Genomic DNA, 21948 nt, shown 5'->3' with positions numbered 1-21948 from the left:
CTCTTCTTGACCCCATGGACGCCAGGCACTTCTGTCTTCCACTGCCTCCCGCAGTTTGGTCAAACTCATGCTGGTAGCTTCGAGAACACTATCCAACCATCTTGTCCTCTGTCGTCCCCTTCTCCTTGTGCCCTCCATCTTTCCCAACATCAGGGTCTTTTCCAGGCAGTCTTCTCTTCTCATGAGGTTGCCAAAGTATTGGAGCCTCAGCTTCAGGATCTGTCCTTCCAGTGAGCACTCAGGGCTGATTTCTTTCAGAATGGAGAGGTTGGATCTTCTTGCAGTCCATGGGACTCTCAAGAGTCTCCTCCAGCACCATAATTCAAAAGCATCAATTCTTCGGTGATCAGCCTTCTTTATGGTCCAGCTCTCTGCACAGTACTTTAGCTAAAACCACACTTGACAAGCCTTCTTCTTCTTCTTCTTCTTCTTCTTCTTCTTCTTCTTCTTCTTCCTCTTCCTCTTCCTCTTCCTCTTCCTCTTCCTCTTCCTCTTCCTGTGTCTGAGAACCATCATTTGTGATTAACCCTGGCCAGCTAAAATGCTAGCGCAGATACACAACCGGTCATGGTTAGCTCTGAGAAATGGAAAGGGGCATAGAATTTGCATACAGGAGTGGAGGAGGAGACAAGGCATATGTACTACAAGGCCACTTTGATTAGGTGATCAAGCAGCCTTACATCCCCGTTGGGCTTGTGACATCATCCTACCTCGGCAAAAGGATACCGCTGGCGAGTTATGTGTTAAGCAAGAGTGTTTCTAATCCGTTTTAATCATGTAGGCATTCCCTCCTCAACGCCTGAAGCTATTAGGTAAGGCAAGAACAATGCTTCTTTTAAATTAAGATGGTTTCATTTCAGACTGCGTTAAGCCCCGAGATCTGATGGGCTATAAATAGAGACAGGCAAGCCATTAGATAACAAGCAGAAATGACATTCATAGCAGGCAGTTCCACATCCTCATCAAAAATGTGCTGAAATGACAACAGCGAATGTGTATTAGGAATTTAATGTAACTTGCTAGTGAATTGTTATTGACCTTGGCCTTAAGGTCTGAGTTGCCTCTGAGTTTGCATTTTATTCTGCCTCTCGAGCATGCAGTGCAACGCCTGGAGCTGAAGGGGGGGGGGAGTCTCAAGCCCACAATCCCCTTAAGGAGAACAATGTGAATGTAAAAGGGGACGGAGGAGGATAAGGTCACCTGTGATTTCAAATTTAATTTTCTAATTTTAAGGCACAGTTAAGTCAGAGGCTTAGCTCTTCCTGCTGAGGGGCAAACCTTTGTCTGAGCTGCATACTCTTGAAAAAAAAAAGAAGAAATCCCTTTTACAAAGGCAAGAAGATGTTGGGCAGAAGAGCTCTGTTTTAGCCTTTCCCCCCAACATGCTGGCTTTTTGTATGTGAAGGGATTTTTATCCACACTGAAGAGAATTCAAAGTTGCATACAGAGTTAACAGTGACTTGAGATGAAATCCTGTCCGCAGGCAGACATTTCATTGCAGAATTTAACTGCAAGGAAACTTACAACATAATCCTTCTAGGACAGGGGGTCTATAACCTTTTGGCCCCATGGGCACATTTGAAAACTGGAGGAACTGTCACGAGTGACACACACATGCAGATGCCACAGCCAGGCACACACAACAACCACTTCTGTTGATTGCTTCTCTCAAGCTTAATCTCAACAAGAGGAGACAAAGCTTATGAGCACCAAAGAAGGTCTCTGTGGTAACATGAGCATGCATGGACACCGCACTGATAAACTCTGTTCTTTGATATTGTTACTAGTAAACAATGTCCCCAAAATCTAACTACTTACTTTTTCCATAGTTGCCCCCTTCTATATACAAGAAAAAGGCTTGGGCAAAAAAAAAATACCCATAGGCACATACCTCAAATCCCAACTGAATCTGGTTTTGAAGTATTTTTGTCCTGATCAATGTAGCTACTTGGGTTAACTCCCCACCAAAAATATGTAACAAATATTCCATAGGGAAGCACATTTCACCAAAAAGAGGCTGGGATAAAACATATCCCAAAATTTTTGAACTGATTTCTGTGGCTGGGACACTTTTTCTCTCAATAGAAAGTACTGAGGAGGGTTTTTTAATTATTATTAAAAAAAGTTCCAGTGGTTTTTTCAGACACAATTGACCCACAGTAATAAACTTAAGTGCCTTTCCTCAGACACAGGTTGTTTGAAGACACTGCATTTGCCTTTGGGTAGGAAAATGTCTTCCAGTAAACACCATCTGTTGGTTAAAAGAAAGTGGAGGGTTTTTTTGTTTTGTTTTTTACATCTACAACACAAAGTTTATAACTGATGTCAATTTGTTTAGATGGCTTTGTGAAGGATTGGTCAACAGATACTTCTAAACTTCTGAGTTTGGAGATAGTATACCTTTGTGTTTCAGATGTAGGCAATGGGCAATAGGGCAGTGATGGTTCTCCATATGTTCTTGGACTCGATGGTGGCTGGTGCCCATTGGGGTTGGTAGGACTGAAGGCAAGGAGACCAATAACCAGTGGTACCTGAGCCTGGGCCAATGATAGGTGGAGACTGAATCAAGTAATTCTAGACCTGCCCCCATTCGTCTCCCTAAGGAGGAGGAAACTGACAAGCAGGCCCAGTGAGGCAGATTGAGGGTGGTGGGGCAGTGTCCAGTGGTTCAGGGATGTTTGGAGTTCTAGTAATGCAATATCTAGAGGGCCACAGTTTTCCCATCCGCACAAGAGAGGATAGCTCTCACTGATACATTCTCCTCCTGGTTTTTCAGAAGTATCTGGCTGGCCATTACTGGAGACAGTCTAATGTCATATGAGATGGGCCTTCATCTGTCGCAGCAAGGCTGTTATTACACTTATGCAGTTTAGCCAAAGAAACATAGAAGAAGATGAAAGATTTATGGGCGTCAAGACTTTCTCCCATTTTAGAAATGTAAGCGTTTTTGGGAGACAATTGCAATAAGTGGAGCTGTGTTTTTTTTAAAGTTTCTTATTATTGATCATTTCTAGAAACACTATTACAGCTCAGAATCTATTCTCTATTTGGTATGGCCCAATCTACTGGGTATTACACACATTCTTTCAACAGGAGAATGGTAAGGCTTTGTTTTTTTCCTTGAAATTATGCACAGTTCCCAGGTGTGGCTCTGTATTCTCTTACAGCTAAAACAAAGGAGAAGCAAATTTCAACCTCCTGTCCTATTGCTTTTGCTTTAGAAATGGCAGAGCAGTGTGCCAATATGTTTATGGACCTCTGAGGATCTGGGAAACAATGGGGGCGGGGGACAAGAATTTCATTTTCTCTGAAGCAGAATGGAGCTCTTTATTTCATATAGAGAAACTCGTATTGAGTTTTGATTTAATGGGAGGCCTTCCAAAAACTTACAGAGTGCAATCAGAGACCGGAAAAAATCAATAGTTCCAGTTATCCCACCCAAATAAGTGTTATGATAGAAGCACAATAGCAGAGGTGGGGAACCCTTGGCTTTCCAGATGATGCTGAACTTCAGGCATCACGATCCCTGGCCATTGGTCATGCTTGCAAGGGTTGATGGGAGTTCCAGCCCAGCAATGACTGAAGGACCATAGGTTCCACACTGCTAGCCTACAATGTATCTTTTCATCTGATGATTCATAGGGGCGTTGCCACCCAGTATGTAGCCCTAAACTTCATAGGGGCGTTGCCACCCAGTATGTAGCCCTAAACTTCTGTTCCCATAAGACTCAGCCCTGGTCTTCCTTCACCTGTGGCAATCCTGCAAAACATGTTTGAGGAAGAATTATTTCACCTCTTCACAACCTGCTTGCCTCCTGGTCTTCTTCAGCATCCATTCTGAACAATGTCCCTTTGTCCTCTAGAGATGCACGCTATAGCCTCTCACAAGTCTTTGGGGGGGGAGATTTTGTGTGCGAGGGGGGAATCTATCAGTGCTGGGACACAGTGGAACAGATATCACCATATGACTTCTGTCCCACCTATGCATATTTCTGATCATGCCACAGGAGCACAGGGAAGATGTTTTGCAAGGGTTTCAAAAGCATGTGAGTTCAATTCTCTTTATGATCATCTTGAAGTTATATAGTGATGGGGTATGCGTGGGGGGTGAGTGATAATGTCAGTGGTCCAGTCTTTAACTTAAACATATTCTAGCAAAGGTGTCCAAAATTTTGACAGGTCTTCTTTCCAGGCAGAGTCTTCCAATCACAGTGGCCTGGGGGCGGGGCTTGTGGAAACATGAAAGAGAGGGACAGGGAGTCGCCATTTGCCTGTGCTTGCTCTTTTCTGTTCGGAAACAGAACACATGCAGGTTTCTCTGTGTTTTGCCATTCTGCAGAACAGCAGCAAAAACACACACCATCTTCCCAGCCACCTGACAGTTCCTTTAAGTATTTTATATCCATTCTACACTGTTTCTACCAAACCCACCTTCTCCCTGTTAGATTAGATAGGAGTCAGGCTGTGTTCGTAGGCCTCTTAATTGCCCACAAAGCAAGAATGCTTTCCCCCCTATCTGTCTGAAATTTGGCAGAGCCTGAATATGTCATGCCAAATTGGATGGAAAACACAAAAGGTAGAGGCAGCAGAAGAGCAGCTGGGTCTCTGATGAAATCCATGGTAAACATAAACAAAAAACAATGTGTATAAGGATAATTAACAGGATTTGTTATGAAAAAAATTCAATTCCAACAAATTGGACTAGGGAACCCAGTCAGATGGGCGGGGTACAAATAAAATAATAATGATGATGATGATGATGATGATGATGATGATAATAATAATATTGACAATAAAACAAATGAAGTAATAAAACAACTGCACTCCCTTTGAATGCCCCTTCAAAGAGTGGGTATTCCATGGGCAATCATACCTTTATTGTAGCCTTTTCTACTTTGTTGTCCTCTGCCTCCTAGTGTTTTGGAGTACAGGCTCCTATTATCCCATTGGCCATGCTTGCTGGGACGGATGTGACTTAGAGGCCACCATGAGAAGAGCCTGCTGGATCAGGCCAATGGCCCATCTAGTCCCACATCCTGTTCTCACAGTGACCCACCAGATGCCATTGGGAAGGCATCTGTAAGAAGGATTTGAGCACAGGAGCACTCTTACCTGCTGTCATTTCCAGCAACCAGTACTCAGAAGCTTTGCACCTCTGTTTACAATGGAGGAGCAATGTGCCAGGAAGCATACAGTGCCAACATTTTGATGTTTTGTGCCAAGGAAATTCCCATTTTGTGGAATGGGGCTATAGAGGGGTTTGGAGCTCCGGTCCTTCAGCATCAGGCATATACAAATGCTTTATATTCTCAAAGCAAGTGATCTCCTTAATGCTGCAACTGCCCAATTCCTGTGGAAATGACATCCTCTGACAGAGCGTCAGTGATAACCATTTCTATTTCTCAGTTTCCCACTAGGATTTAAATTAGAATCTGTTTTGCAGATAGCTGCTTCGGAGCCGACATTCCTAAGGCAAGCTCAGTCCTGCAGTAATTGCACTGGCACGGATTTGTTTCTCTATACCACCTGCCACTCTGGCGCCTTCTTTATTTATTTTTCCTGGTGGCGGTGGGAGAGATGGCAGATTATTTCCTCTCTGACATCAGCTATCTTATGAAATACCCCCAGTGTGTGCCTAAGCACGAGGTCTTACAGGCAAGCAAACTCGCACAAGTTAAGCAAACAGGAAGCGCGATGAAAGGGAACTGTGTGATCGCGTCTCATTACAGTGAACTAGCTATTTCATTCATAGACACCACTTCACTTTTTAAAAAGTAGCCAGCTTTTGCACTGGCTTTTTGTAAAGAGGCATGTAGTGCCCAGATGCTCTGCAAATGTGGATGTATCCAGCTCTTTCTGTGTTAGTCAAAAGAGCAAAATGAGCAGCATTTGACCGTATCAAAACCATCTGAGTGCTCGTATCTAGGAGGAACTAAGAGACTGAGCTGTAACTCAGGAAGCCTTTGATTCAAAGCTCAAACACTTCCAGGAGCTCACTAGTACCTAGTAACTAGCTAGTAAGCAAATCCCTCTCAGCTTCAGCCCCCATCTGCAATATTGGAAATAATAACACTGATCTACCATAGAGGTAGATCAAAGGTTCATTGGCCAGGAATGACTGCATGTGTGGAGTCATTAAGAAGCTGGAACCAGGCCAGACAGTAGTTTTCTGGCTGCCCAGCAAAAATGGAAGCCACAGAAGACCACTGCCAATCTGTTCTCCCAAGTGGAAAAGTTTGGCATAATCCCCAGTATTTCATAAGCTTCAAAAGAATTGCACAGATCCCATTGTATAGGTCCGTAGCTCATGCCTTCTCTTCTCAATAGCAGGCAATTGTTGCAATACTTACTAGTGCAAGCGCAAGAAAGCAAGCTTTGCTTAGAAACAGCGTGGTATGTTTATAGACATTGGCAAAGTCCTTTCCTTTTCTGCCTGTGTGAAGACTGGAAACCAAAATGTTCTGAAGTATGCATGTGGACATGTTAAAACTGCTTATTTCCAGCATGGGTGGGAAGACGAGAAGCCCCCACCCCCGCAATGCACTGTGCCCAGGTTTTATCCAAGAGCATCTATACACTCACAAAGGTTTATGAGCTCTTTACTGCTGCCACGATCAATCAGTGTGGGTGCTTAAGGACATACATGGCACTTTAATGAAGCATATAATTGTACCGGTCATCAGGGCAGAGATGATTTTTCCATACGCAATGAATTATGTTAAAGTAGGGGAACATACTACATTTAATTTTAGAAGATCATCCATCAATGGGGTTTAATGTTATTCATTCGTGATTTTTTTCCCTGGAAGGAGGAAAAGTTGCCTGAGTTGACTGACTGTGCCAGCAAAATCCAGACTAAGCCAGCCAAACATAGAAAATCATGACGCTCAGAGGTCACACCAGAGCACTGAAGGTCCAGCACTCTCATGCAACCTTCTGATGAACCCAGACTGCCAGTGCAAGACAAGAAGGTCCTCTGGGCTCATAAACAGGGTTGTGCCAGAGGTCTAGCACTCTGGCACAACCCTTTGAGGAGCCCAGCGTGCCAGTGCTGTGTGTATGTGATGTCATACACATGTGACGTCACACACATGCCCCCCCCGTTGGGTGCAACTCAGCATCTCTGTGCTCCACCCACTTTTGACTCAATTGTATAAATGATGGATAAAATACTTATTGCTGCAAAGAGACAGTGTAAACTGATAAGCCGTTGGGTCTGAAGGAATGGGTTTCCCAAAACCCAAAACTGAGTGTGCAGGCAGTTTGAAACTGCACCAAAATCCCTATTTTTCCTTAGCTAAAATCCATTAACTTGAGCTCTGAGTCAATGTATAAACAAAACCCGGCCGTGCTCAGAGCCCTCTCCTTTATCAGCTTGTGACGGCAGGGATGACCCTGACTGCACCAGTAGAACAGAAAAGACACATTTGTGCCTTATCTTATGTGCTGACCACAAAAGACGCACAGACCCAATCTGGGAACAGCACCAGAGCGTGTTCTCGGAGATGACGACACCTTCCTCCAAGATAAGAGTAGGAAGAGGAAGATCCTTTTATGGTTAAGAATACCAGAGCAAGAACATATGTGATGTCAACCTGCGTACATAGGCTGACATGGTTGGATTTAAATGGGAAGGAGGGAGAGGGTGCCTGGAGGATATATATACTGCATGAAACTTGTCATTTCTTTGGACTTGCTGTGGACTTGATCACGCAAGTGCCTTCTGCTATCCGGAGAGCAAAATAAACTCTTTCTTTGAACCAATCTCGGTGTCATTTGACTTCCTTCCTCCTGTCCTGGAGCAACACAGACCCAATCGGTGAACTCCAATAAGGCTACAGGTCCTCTGCAGGCTTCCTCAGAAGTCAATCTCACTGCACTTAATAGGGACTCTATTCAGCCTTCGCTAACCTCGTTCCCTCTAGATGTGTTGGACCTCAGCTCCCATGCTGGCTAGGCCTGAGAGGAATTGCAGTCCAAGACATTCACAGGACACCAGAAGCCTGGCTTAAGTTTACAGTATGAATGTGTTTTTTACAGCCCATATTCTGCCAATTATGCCAGTTCTTTTTTTTTTTTTTTAAAGAAGTGTATATGAAACTGTTTGTATTCCTGTGGCTAAAAGCTGGCTTTTGACACAGTTGAATTACCATCGAAGACATCTCCTTGGAGAGAGAAGCAGAAGATGGCATGTCAAGCATGAGGGCATTTCGTAGTGTGCATTATAGATGAGCACTTATGGCGAACAGGTCGAAAGGGCACCATTATAATGTACTGCATTTCATACCATCTTTTCAGAGCTTTTGCTTTCGGGCTTTTCTTTATATTACCTACCTGCGCCTGCTCTAACACAAAGGCGGCTGCAAGGCCATTTCCTTGCACGTGTTACTGACTCAAAGCTGACTTCCACCATATTTCCCCTTCTGTAGGGGTGAGCTGTCATGGCGCTCAATGGTGGGGGAGGCAGCGAGCCTCTGGAACATGAGGCAAAAGGCCATAAGCTGACATTTTACTGGGCATCCGTCCCACCTCCTCAGATCACATAGAATTTTCTCCAAAGGGCTGTTTTGCTCGACTCACCTTGCATTTTGATGGCTTGGGTATCTCTGACCTCAGAAGAGTAACCTGTTATTAGCTTGCTGTCTGAGAGCTGCAGACTTGCTGTGCTTCACTATTTCCCCTTCAATATGTTTCAAAGCCTGCAGGGAACGAATAAGGTTGAGAGTCACTGTTGTATTTTCAAGTAGCTTAATGAGCTTAGTGACAGACTTGGGAAGAGGTCACTCGACTGAAGCTTTCTTTTCTTTTTAATAATCTTTTCATTTTGTACCAAAATATCCAATGCTGTTCACACCCAAGAATGAATGGGGACTTAAACCAAGTATTAAGATATCACTTCTACCTCAGAGATGGGGGAGGGGGGAACCTTCTTTTTACAGACTTGGAAAGAGGCCACTTGACTAATAATAATAATTGAAATTGAAATACTGTCACTTGTACAACTTGTATACAGTGAGATTACACGAGCACCCCCCACTCAGCTCTCTTAGTCTTAATTCCCCTCGTTCACTGACGCACAGCCACACAACCCGAAAGTCAGTTGCCCTGTTGTTATCTTTTCATTCAGCAGCCTAACAGCCCATGGATAGAAGCTGTTCTTTACCCTGTTGGTGCGACTAATCATGCTTCTATATCTTCTGCCTGAGGGCAGGAGATCAAGAAAGTGCCGGCCAGGGTGTGAATCATCCCTGAGAATTTTCCTCACTCTTCTGAGGCAACATTCTTCTGCTATTTCATCCAGCGGATTCACAGGACAGCCCATAATATCTTGTGCTATATTCACCACCCTCTGTAGGCACTTCCTATCAGATGATGCCAAACCAGAATACCACACCGTGATGCAGTATGAAAGGACACTTTCTATTGTTGACCGATAGAAGATCATTAAATGTTGACTGACATTGTTCTTTCGCAATACACCTGGGTTGTATTGATCTTCCAAGTAAGGTCTTCACTGAGATAAACTCCTAGGAATTTAAAGGAAGAGACTCTCTCCACGCAGCCCTCCCCGATGTACAGAATAATAATAATAATAATAATAATAATAATAATAATAATAATAATAATATTTATATACTGCCCCATTGGACCAGGTTGCCCCAATCACTCTCAGTGGCTGCCAGCAAATTAAAGCATCAAACCCACTAAAGGGTTCTTTTCTTTTTAGTAAGCTTTTGGTTCTGTACCAGTCGTGTATCAACAAATACTGGTGAAATATCCAATACTATTCATTTTGAGGTATGATCTGGCCCTTAAGCACAGTAATAAATAGTCCCTTCTCCCTCAGCAGTGGAGAAACATGTTTCCCCTCTGTGGAGGGGCATATTCCCTCAGTGTTAATCTGTCAGGGGTTGCATGCTGGCAGTGGGCGGGGCCAGAACCCAAAATGGTCTCCCTCTCTTTCTGCCACTCACTCTCTGCCGCATCTTGACAGCCACATGCAGTTAAGCCAAAAGCTGCATATATAGAGAAAGAGAACTATGAAAACGACCAAACCCAAACTGTTTGTGTGCAGTGCCAAAGCTTTCAGTGGGGGTGGAGGGGGAAGGGGAAAGCACATTCTTTATAAAAAGAAACAAATTGTATACTATTTTTGTTGTCTCTCTTAACCGTGTCTGTTTTATAGATATTGATCCTCCCAAAGGGCAATGAAATTTCTCAGTTGCTCCATAACAACTCACAAAAAGGCTGTCGCTAGGGTCAAATATAATTGTTTTCTGATTTATGGTTCTCAGTTTCAGCCACCAAGTTCTTCAAATATTGTAGCTTAAATATCCTAAAGGGACTTGAAGGTCTCCTCCTTGGTAAGCATGATATTTTTCATGATGCATTTTTGAAGCAGTGCATTTCAGGGGCTGTCTTTGAATTTTTCTAGTAGTGTATTCTTTCGATAAGAGTCAGTGTAAATATATGTTATGTGCTTCCCAACATGTATTGGCCAGTCCCACAGGCACGTTTACACTCTATAACTCATTTAAAAGACAATTTCAGCATGATGTGCTATCTATTTAGGAGTTTTTATAAAGCTACATGAGAGCTTATTTTCCTTTAGGTTGCTTTGTGTAGACCAGAGCAGAACAAAATTTGGGGACATGTCAAGGCTTGAGAATAATCAAATAACACAACTAAGAAATGGTTAAATCAAAATAAAACATACTTAGGAAAAACAAAATATACAGTGGTACCTCCGGTTACATACGCTTCAGGTTACAGACTCCACTAACCCAGAAATATTACCTCGGATTAAGAACTTTGCTTCAGGATGAGAACAGAAATCACGCAGCGGCGGTGCGGCGGCAGTGGGAGGCCCCATTAGCTAAAGTGGTACCTCAGGTTAAGAACAGTTTCAGGTTAAGAATGGACCTCCGGAAAAAATTAAGTTCTTAACCTGAGGTACCACTGTACATTTAAGAAAGCATGAAAATGGGAGAAAGATGTTTGAGACTCAAATCCTAGGCCAACTTATGGGAAGCAAGCCGCTCTAAACTCAGTGGGTCTTACTTCTGAGACTTCTAACAATTCTCAGCACCCTTAACAAACTATAGTCCTCAGAATTTTTTGGAGGAAGCCATGACTCTCAAACAACCTCAGATATGCAGATGACACAACCTTGATGGCAGAAAGTGAGGAGGAATTAAAGAACCTTTTATTGAGGGTAAAAGAGGAGAGCGCAAAATATGGTCTGAAGCTCAACATCAAAAAAACGAAGATCATGGCCACTGGTCCCATCACCTCCTGGCAAATAGAAGGAGAAGAAATGGAGGCAGTGAGAGATTTTACTTTCTTGGGTTCCATGATCACTGCAGATGGTGACAGCAGCCACGAAATTAAGAGACGCCTGCTTCTTGGGAGGAAAGCAATGACCAACCTAGACAGCATCTTAAAAAGTAGAGACATCACCTTGCCAACAAAGGTCCGTATAGTAAAAGCTATGGTTTTCCCAGTAGTGATGTATGGAAGTGAGAGCTGGACCATAAAGAAGGCTGATCGTCGAAGAATTGATGCTTTTGAATTATGGTGCTGGAGGAGACTCTTGAGAGTCCCATGGACTGCAAGAAGATCAAACCTATCCATTCTTAAGGAAATCAGCCCTGAGTGCTCACTGGAAGGACAGATCGTGAAGTTGAGGCTCCAATACTTTGGCCACCTCATGAGAAGAGAAGACTCCCTGGAAAAGACCCTGATGTTGGGAAAGATGGAGGGCACAAGGAGAAGGGGACGACAGAGGACGAGATGGTTGGACAGTGTTCTCGAAGCTACAAACATGAGTCTGACTAAACTGCGGGAGGCAGTGGAAGACAGGAGTGCCTGGCGTGCTCTGGTCCATGGGGTCACGAAGAGTCGGACACTACTAAACGACTAAACAACAACAACAAATGACTCTCAAAGTGATATGATATTGCTTAAAATTCATAGTGCATATAGGGCCTTAATACAGTGATCCACCCAGTGGTGTAGCATGGGGGGGGGGCTCACAGGGGCGATTACCCCGGGCTCAAAATTGTTAGGGGGCACAAAATTTCAACACCTGCTGCTGCCTTAACACAGATGCATACAGTGGTACCTCTACTTGCGTTCACCTCCGGTTACGTATCTTTCTGGATATGTACGTGGCAATCCTGAAAGTATTTTTCCGGGTTTCATCGCACGCGCATGCACAGAAGCACTCTATGCGCTGTGCGCATGCACATAAATGGCACCTCTGGTTGCGAATTCCTCGGGATGCAACCAGAGCTCCGGAACAGATCCTGTTCGCAACCGGAGGTACCACTGTACTTCTGTTGCTGGGCTCTGTTGAAAACTACTTCTTCATGCGAACCACTAAGTGACATCTCCAGACAACATGTGCACATACTCCATCCATTTCTTTCCCACCCTCTACACATGGCCTCGGGTGTGAGCAACCCATGCTACGCCACTGGACCCACCCATTCCCTAGTCAATGAGACTTGTTCCCATCAAACCATGTATAGGATCCCAGCTTTACTTATTTACCTTCACTGCATTGCGTGGTCTCAAAGAAGGAGATTCTCTGTTTGGTCCTCCTGCTCCACCAGTGCAGCTATCTTTGCAAAGTGGATACAGGTAGTTTGCTTGGGCAGCACCCAATTAGGGAGCAGCAGCTGCTGGAACAGATGACAAATGGTTTATTTGCAAAGAGTGCTGCAGCAGCTGATGACCAGATGAATCAATGGTGGAAGAGATCAGTGGTGCCTTCTTGTTCATTTCTCTTCTGGAAAGCTAGCAAGGCAGGTGCAAGTCACTCTGTATCACATGGGAGTAAGCCTCACTGAAGAGCCAAGTTTCTCTCATAAAGGCCTCCATCTCCCTCTTCCTAGGCTGTCACATGCACTGTTTTGGAGTGAGGCTTTACTGCCATGGAAGATGCTGTGGATTGGTGTGTTCCTGCTAAATTTCATAAGCAGAAAACTTTGATTGGTAGATCCTTTTTGTCAAGCTACTTAAATGTAGCAGAAATCTTGCATTTTGCAATTCAATAGCAACTGAAATCTGGATTATTATTTTTTAAAAAAGTTTAATGTAATAAGATGAGCTGTAGATTATTTTGTTGATGATGATATAATGTCTTTTGCATTTTTGATACATACTTATTTACGCAGATGTACTATTCTAGTTTTTTAAATACAGAAGAACTCACTATCAGCACCATGTTCACATTTACAACATTCCGGTTTTAGTGACCGAAACAGAATGATCGTTACATGTCTGCCAGGGGTATGGGAACTGGTACAAACTGATATGTTGGAGAGTTATCTATTCCTAGGGCTGGATGGTGTTCAATTAGCAATTACCAGTTCCAAAATAGTTTCAATGCACAACGACAACTTACAAATGCCAACTTAGTGTGCCACAGCCATCAAAAAGATAAAAGAGAATCCTCTGATTTATTATGGAAAATAATAGAGCAAAGCTTCTAATTACATGAAATGTTGAGTGCTTTCATAACCGAAGAGGACATATTCCTAGGATTTATGAACAACTTCAATGTTGCTTCTTCTTTTAGTTTACAAAGTCCCCCCCCCCCCGTTTTCTGCAGTGCCATTTGTTCTCAGAAAAGAGTCCTATGAGGTAGGTCATAATCACCATTTTCCAGATGGAGAACTGACAGTAGCTAGCAATGATTTTCACATGGATACTTAACAATATGATGAATAAATTGGAAATTGAGCCCATCTTTCCCAATCCTGTGTCCAATAATCTAACCAATAGGGAGCTTGTGGCACATATGGCTGACTGCTGCCAGGCGCCTTGCAAGATATTGACTTCCCTTACCTCATCGGTTCTTGGAGCCACCCGCTGCCAGCAAAAATCTGACTTCAGTGCTTCCAGCCTTGGCTGTTTCTGAGTTTGTTGTGTAGATGTTAACATCTCTTTGGTTAATGCACTGAAGCTTAAGATGCAGCAGCTGCTGCTTCTGGTAAGGTCAGGCTCTGAGCCAAGGGTTTCAACGGCAACTGCAGCAGCATTAAGACAGAACAGCTTCCATAACCTGACACTCAGTGATGATGATCTATGCCTGCAGTCACAATAGATGCTGAAGGAAGGAAGGAAAGCTCAGTGAAGCTGAGTGAGGCAACAAAGACTAGACATCACAGGATCCAGGTATGCTCAATACTCAGATTCAAATTCCAGACTTGCTTTCCTGGAATCAAGTCCCCTTAAACCTAATGAGACGTGTAGGGTTGTGTTGACAGCCATTCATCTTGCCTCTAGCACAGCCTTCCTCTACTTGATGTCCCCCAGATGTCTTGGACTTCAACTCCCATCAGCCCCAACCAGCATAGACAATGGTCGGGGTTGATGGGAGCTGTGGTCTCACAGCAGGTGAAGGGCACCAGGTTGGGAAGGCTGCTCTAGCACAGAAGGAAGAAAGTACCCAAAGATACACATGGAAATGGATTTGGTTCCCTTATGGTTGGTAAGAATCGCTCTTCTACAGCCCTGGAACACTCCCCAAGGCCGCAGAAACCACAGAATTCTGGATGGCGGCATAGCATGGGTTGCCCATGTCCGGGACTGTGCAGAGTGGTAGGTGAGAGGGAGGGAAATGGAAAGAGTACACATGTGCATTTGACTGCCAACGGCATCTGTGTCACCCAGGAGATGACAGCTGCAGATGTAAGAAAAGAGGCTGTTCCATTGTCTGGAGAGGTCACTTCCTGGTTTGCATGGGAAAGCCATTTTCAATGGAGCCCAGTGATGGCAGCGTGCAGCTGTATTGAGGTAATAAAGGTAAAGGGACCCCTGACCATTCGGTCCAGTCGTGACCGACTCTGGGGTTGCGGCGCTCATCTCACTTTATTGGTCAAGGGAGCTGGTGTACAGCTTCCGGGTCATGTGGCCAGCATGACTAAGCCGCTTCTGGCGAACCAGAGCAGTGCACGGAAACGCCGTTTACCTTCCCGCCGGAGCGGTACCTATTTATCTACTTGCACTTTGACGTGCTTTGGAACTGCTAGGTTGGCAGGAGCAGGGACCGAGCAACGGGAGCTCACCCCATCGTGGGGAACCGCCGACCTTCTAATCGGCAAGTCCTAGGCTCTGTGGTTTAACCCACAGCGCCACCCGCATCCCTTATTGAGGTAGTACTGGATGTTGAAATTTTGTGCTGAAAGGGGTGGTGGTGCAAGGGGGAAACTGCTTGGACCCATGCCTAGAAAGTCCAGAACAAGCGGAAGTATGGGTGTGCCCACGATCAAGGTGAGGTGGCATGCTTGAGGTGGCATGTGTGCTTGCCTCCATTCTGCTTGCAATGATTCTAATGTTGCTGAGCACCTCTGCTCAACTTTGTGTTCCCTCTCTACTTCCTTGGAACATGTAAAGCTGGGTATTTTAACAAAATTTTCTGGGCTTTTGTCATTGCCATCTTTGAAGTTCTACATGCCCCAGCTTACCTTGATGGACCGTGGCTTTCATGAAATAAATATCAGAATAATCAAAGATGGGTTTGTTTGTTTTTGCCTTGAATTAGCTGCAGTTTGAAGATTCGGAGCTGCTTAAGCATTTCTTCCATGGGAACTAATTAAAAAGGAGTGAAAATGACTGCTTAACATATGTGCACAGCCACAAATCCAAATGGCTTCTTGATCCTTAGCTCCTACTAAATGTCCTTTGTGGAAATTAGATCTAACAAAAGTATGGATCCACTTTATATTGGAGCTCCTAAATCCATCAAATGCTCTAAGCCAAACCAGTTTTCATCTGCTCACTGGCAAAGCTAATTGATGGATGCTACAATATGCATTTAGGCATGCTGCTTTTGCAGTGTTGAAGGCTCTGAGTATCATACTAAGCTGAATGCCAATGTTATCATCCAAAATTCAGTATAAAATATGAAGAAATGGCAGAACATATAGGCCAAATACTAAATAGCATATTGACAAGCAATTTAACTTGTTATTGTTTATGATGAGAAATAGCTTGAAGCTTATTTGCATTATCCTGTTCTGCTGATGCAATGGATATCAAGAAAAGCTCTCTCTTTTTTTGCATGGAGACCACACTGTGGATAGGAATGCAAAATTACCTTCTTATAACTGCAGATTTGTGTGCCCTCATTTGCAAAAATTCCTTTAGTGACAGAAGAGTAGAGGCTTCATGTTTGCTTAATGCAGCAGCCTGTAGGAGTCCAAGCTGTGGCTCTTTTCTACCACAGCATAGGGCACGGATGGGAAATGTGTGGGACTTCAGATGCTGATGGATGTCAACTCCCATCAGCCCCACTCAGCATGGTCAGTGGTCACGGATTATGAGATATATAGTCCAGCAACAACTGGAGGGTCACAGGTTCTCTATTCATTCCTGACATAAGGGCTGGGCTGGGAAAACACTGTGGCATGGATTCCTCCTACATGACCTCAGAACATACAGAGAGCAGTGATGAATCAGCCCAAAGGTCCATTTAGTCCAGAATCCTTTTCCCCAGGGTGGCCAATGAAGGGTCCTCTTCCATTCAGGGCTGTCTTAAGCATATGTGGCACCAGAGTGCAAAGATCCGCCCCCCCCAGGTTGCCCAGTCCCAGGTGTGCAGGAGAGCAGAGCTGGCCGGCTGCATCAGCATCTCACTGGCTCGGTCGCCCCTGAACTCACGGTGCAGAGCCACCTGCAGCAGAAGAGCCCATCGCAGTGCTCCGACCAGTGGGCGGGCTCTTCCCCAGACTCAACTCTCAGGCCCCGGACTCTCGGCCTGGCGCCCCTGAGAGCCTGGCACCCGGATGCCCCACACCTCTAGCGCCTATGGATAAGACAGCCCTGCTTCCATTATCCCTGTCCTTTTGGCCACAATGGCTGAAGCCGATGGAAATTGTAGCCAGTGAAGGCTAGTTCATTAGGGCAAACAGAGCATTGCCCCACCAACCTCAGTCTGCCCTTAGATAGATCCACCATGCCTGCCTGCTTACTTACAACACTGACTGTCAACTTCCTTCTCTTTCATCTCAGAATTGCCCCTATTAGAATTCAGCAGGGAGAAGGATGGGGACAAAACTTGAATTAGTGGCTCTGCCAGTCATTGGCTCTGGCGCCACCTACTGTTGGTCTTCCTGCTTTTGGCTCTACCAGTCTCAGTAGGCACCAGCCACCACTGGTTGCAGTTCACCAACATCTGAAGGACAATATGTTGGCTATTCCTGCCCTATGCCCATATATTCTCTACTTCTTTTAAAGCTCATCATCTGAGCTGGGGAGAAAACATTTCATTTCTGGCTCAATTGTATAACGTTACAATACAAAGAGAAGGTCAAGGTTGCAGTCTGAGTGATGTGCTTCATAACTTCTTCCGTGGACTTAAAAGGTTTTTCTAAAATGGCAGTACCTGTTGACTGAACTGTTTCAAAACATTCTGAGAACATTAAACATAAGGCAAGAGCGCTCATTTGATTTAGTAAGTAATGAGTTCAGTAAAGCCACCTTTTTGTATGTATTTTTCTTTTAAGTACATGACATAAAATGAAAATTTTTATTGCCGTACCAAATTAGATTACCCAAGGTAGTCTGTTAATAAAACAATGCGAGACAATACGTGGTTCATTCCTTAGACGCAATATAGAGAAAATGTCTGAAAATCTATGGGACTGCCAGTGCCACATCCATAGATACATGTGTGGTTATAATAATAATAATTTATTATTTATACCCTATTCATCTAGCTGGGTTTCCCCAGCCACTCTGGGGAGCTCCCAACAGAATATTAAAAACATGATAAAACATCAAACATTAAAAACTTCCCTAAACAGGGCAGCCTTCAGATGTCTTCTAAAAGTCAGATAGTTGTTTATTGCCTTGACATCTGAAGGGAGGGTGTTCCAAAGGGCGGGTGCCACTACCGAGAAGGCCCTCTGCCTGGTTCCCTGTAACCTCACTTCTTGCAGTGAGGGAAACGCCCTTGGTGCTGGACCTCAGTGGTTCAACTGGTAAAGGAAGCCTGTAACACCAGCAGCTCCTGTCTCTCCCTACTAGATAACAAAACGCCTGTGTCTTGGAAAGGGGCTACCTGAAGGCAAAGAGCTTGATTTCTGGTCTGCAAAATGGTCAAGATATGATAGTCAGTATAATTAATCAACCGCCTAACATTATTCTACATTTTATTTTGCCTTCTGGCTATATACAGCTAGTACAGTATGGTGTGGTTTTATCCAAAGTATTCTCTCCTTGGTCTGAATTTGACTCCAAACCCTTAAAAAAAAGTCTTTCTTCCTTGTATTTCCTTTCACCTAGATTTTCTTCCCTTTTATGATCTCTCATCCATTTAATTATACATGCCATAATCACACCCAGCAGCCTTATAATTCAGCATTGCCATCTATTTCCTGCTCTTTAACTTTATACTAAAATGATTTTTGGTTTTGTTTTGTTTAAGGGTTGGTACATTAGAACTGCTTATGATTTCTGTCGCACTTATTTATTGCCGCGCTTTGATCATACATTTGGATCTGAATATCAGCCTTTTTCATAACTGAGCTTTCCAGACACTTCAATCAGGGGCTGAATGTTCCTCCCTCCCTAACAAGAGATATCTTTTTATTAAATTTCTAAATTTAATTGTAAACGAATGCACCAATTTCACCACAAACTGCAATTCGTTCCGTAAAGAAGGGTTTCTGGGAGTTTTGAATGCTGATTGGGGCCGGGCAGGGAGGAAGTGGGTTTGTTATTGTTGTTATTTGCTCTTTCTTTGGATCTTTTAATTGACAGATGAAAACTGCACTAGAAGATGCAAATGACTCCATATAGGCATACTCCTGGGAGAATGCAGTCTCCTGGGTGTTATCTGCTGAGAGCCACTTTGCATAGCAATCAGGTATGAAATGGCTATACTGGTTCTGTAGTGCTGTCTCCCACAGCATACATGGAAATTAAAACAGGGACTGTACTTTGCTCTCCATGCCCTGCTCTTAAAGTAATTGCAGTCAAGGGACTGAGCCTCGTTTGGTATGACCAAAGGCAGGAGTTTGTTGTCTTTGTCCATGGAGTTTTCTTGGCAGGGATACTGGAGTGGCTTGCCGGTTCCTGCTCCAGGTGGATCACGTTTGGTCAAAACTCTCCACTATGACCTGTCCATCTTGGGTGCCCTGCTCGGCATAGTTCATAGCTTCTCTGAGTTATTCAAGCTCCTTCACCATGGCAAGGCAGTGATCCAAGAAGGGATCCATGAAGGTGCTGGAGGAGACTCTTGAGAGTCCCATGGACTGCAAGAAGATCAAACCTATCCACTCTTAAGGAAATCAGCCCTGAGTGCTCACAGGAAGGACAGATCCTGAAGCTGAGACTCCAATACTTTGGCCACCTCATGAGAAGAGAAGACTCCCTGGAAAAGACCCTGATGTTGGGAAAGACGGAGGGCACAAGGAGAAGGGGACGACAGAGGACGAGATGGTTGGATAGTGTTCTCGAAGCTACCAGCATGAGTTTGACCAAACTGCGGGGGGCAGTGGAAGACAGAAGTGCCTGGCGTGCTCTGGTCCATGGGGTCACGAAGAGTCGGACACGACTAAACGATTAAACAACAACAACAACAATGGCAAGAGTTTAGGCCGGTGGCCCCCAGGCTTGGGAATAGCTTGCCTTCCAACATGAGATGGAGCCCGTGTCTGCCTATTTTCCATTAGGGCTATTTATTTCTATATTTCAGCAGGGATTTGATTGCATTAATAGCATGGGGAACATTTTCATAACTAATGCTGGATGTTTTGTTCTATTGTATTATCTTAATATGTTGACTTTGAATAGCATACACCATTTCAAACAGGTGGGGAAGGAGTCTACAAATATTTTAAGTAATAAAATAAATAAAAGAAAAGAAAGATGGAAATATTACATGTGGTTTAAGGGTGCTTAATGACTTCATTACTGAGTCATTTGCAGTTTGACAGATCACCCTCCTTTCCAGGCTGAGAGGGAAAATGGCGAAAACAGGTTATTTATTGGAACAGTGTGATTTTTGCAGCTGCAAAACAAAGAAGCATGGGACAGAGCAAAGGAGAATTTCTGGAACAACAATGGGATATTAGCTCCGCCTAATGTATGATGGAGAACAGCAACAAAAATAGACATAACATTTTACAGGGACAGGAAAAAAGATCACGGAAAGAATAATTGCCACACATAGGAAGAATAAGGATATAGTTTGAGTGCCTCACCTGTAGTTTTGTGAATCATTTAATGTGTTAATACGAATGGATGTTGTTAATATTTCAGTTGTTGTATAAGGAATTGTTATCTTGACTGGAGTGTAATTGAAATGAATAAGATGTTGGAACGCAGAAATAAAGAAAATCATCAAACCATAAATTCTAGCACACGGGGGGGGGGGTCACCTAAATTATATAATTTGGTATCTGAATGATTGGTATTTGTAATTGTGTTATAATTTGGCATTACTATAATGAGACTATTATTGGACTGTAATTGAAAACAAATAAACATTATCAAAAACCAAAAAGGATGCTACTAGTAGTGTCAATAGTGATGATAATACTGATGATAATAATAGTGATCTGAATACTATTTACAATGACTACTGGTAGTAATAATAATGATAGCTGTATTAGTGGCACAGCATCATGACCTAAGTACTCTTGAAAACACTACACACTGTAATAAACCCTGCAAAGAGGACTCAGGTTGGTCAATGCAGGTGTGGAGCTGATAGGGACTCAAAAATGAGCTTTCAAGATAGTTTGCAGGAAATCCAGAGGTGACAGAGGAGCACAAAAAGTGACGCTCAGAGAAAGAAAGAAAAAGGAAGCGTAAGAGGTGTCTGATATGGATGGAATATAGGAAAATGTGTTTATACTAAACATCAAACATTTATTAGTTTTCTACACCTACAGAGGGGCATTCATTTTATGAGCTTATTAAATTGCTCTGGCTATATATGAGGTCTGTATACCCAGATGATTAAAATATGGCTCTTTTCATTTTCCAGGTGATTTAAAAGAATTAACAATGCAAGTTTATTTTCTTCTGAATAAGAAGATGAAGATCATCGTAATACATTAAAAATGAATAAATAAGAGTTAATGTGCCGCTGATTGGATTTGCGGGGACTTAATCACTAGCTCAAATGCCCAAGGTCATAGATTTAAAAGTGAAGCTAATATACTGTCTGCCTTACGCTTTCACACAAACCGGTTCAGTCCACTGCAGTTCTCAAAGAAGGGGGGCATCACAGATTGGGAATGAAATCTGAAAATGTTACTTTTGTAACAATAAATGCTTGTCATTTGATGAATAAACACAGAATGTGACATCCTTCCATAATCAAATGTGTCTGCTGATTTCTGTGGAGCTGCTATGTTAAATGAGTCGGGAACAAAAAAAGTAGTCCAATAGCATTTGTTAAAATCACACGAGGAGAATGGATACATTTAGATTTTTCAGAGCCAACTGATGTCAGAAGAATTTGCTCTCAGGTTGCCCTCCAAAAGTCCTGCCACTTTGAGATACAAAACAGAAGGTGGGACTACACAATTCAACTCTTTTGTGTAAAATGCTTGAAATATCTAAAACATGGCAGGTACAGTACACTGCAGTTGGGATGTATAAGGAACCACCAAATGTTCTTGGTTGTTATTGTTCCTGATTTACAACCAGTTTTTGCCCCTGGAAAGACTCCTTGTTCCATGCTGTCATATGATGCCTCATTTGCCCCTGCTGAACCATTTACCCTGGTCAACTGTCCCAAACTGGCCTTATCTTAGTAATTATATGTATACCTAAAAGTACACAGAAAGGAATATTATTTTGAAAATGTAAGAAGTAACCTAATTGAAATTAGGGGCTTCAAGTGACTTGCCCATCAACACAAATTGTTGACTTGCTAAACTGACAAACAACCACACCTATCAACAGGTGCCTGTTTTGAGG

General features: G+C 43.4%; 1 long non-coding RNA gene across 4 annotated transcripts in view; it reads right to left on the bottom strand.

Moving 5' to 3' along the window:
- LOC310765497 overlaps window positions 1-21948 on the bottom strand; it is a 144925-nt gene that overhangs the window by 110194 nt on the left and 12783 nt on the right. For 3 of the 4 annotated variants that reach the window (XR_014549608.1, XR_014549609.1, XR_014549611.1), the window contains exon 3: window positions 8581-8699. This is a non-coding gene — a long non-coding RNA (uncharacterized lncRNA). Of the gene's footprint in view, window positions 1-2161; window positions 2252-2400; window positions 2532-8580; window positions 8700-21948 lie in introns of those variants that run through there. The other variant, XR_014549610.1, reaches the window with a different exon arrangement.

This window comes from Podarcis filfolensis (genome assembly GCF_964270895.1).
Source record: "Podarcis filfolensis genome assembly, chromosome: 6".
Taxonomy (NCBI): Eukaryota; Metazoa; Chordata; class Lepidosauria; order Squamata; family Lacertidae; genus Podarcis; species Podarcis filfolensis.
The sequence above is the reverse complement of the archived record's forward strand: the minus strand, read 5'-3'. Positions and strand labels throughout refer to the sequence as shown.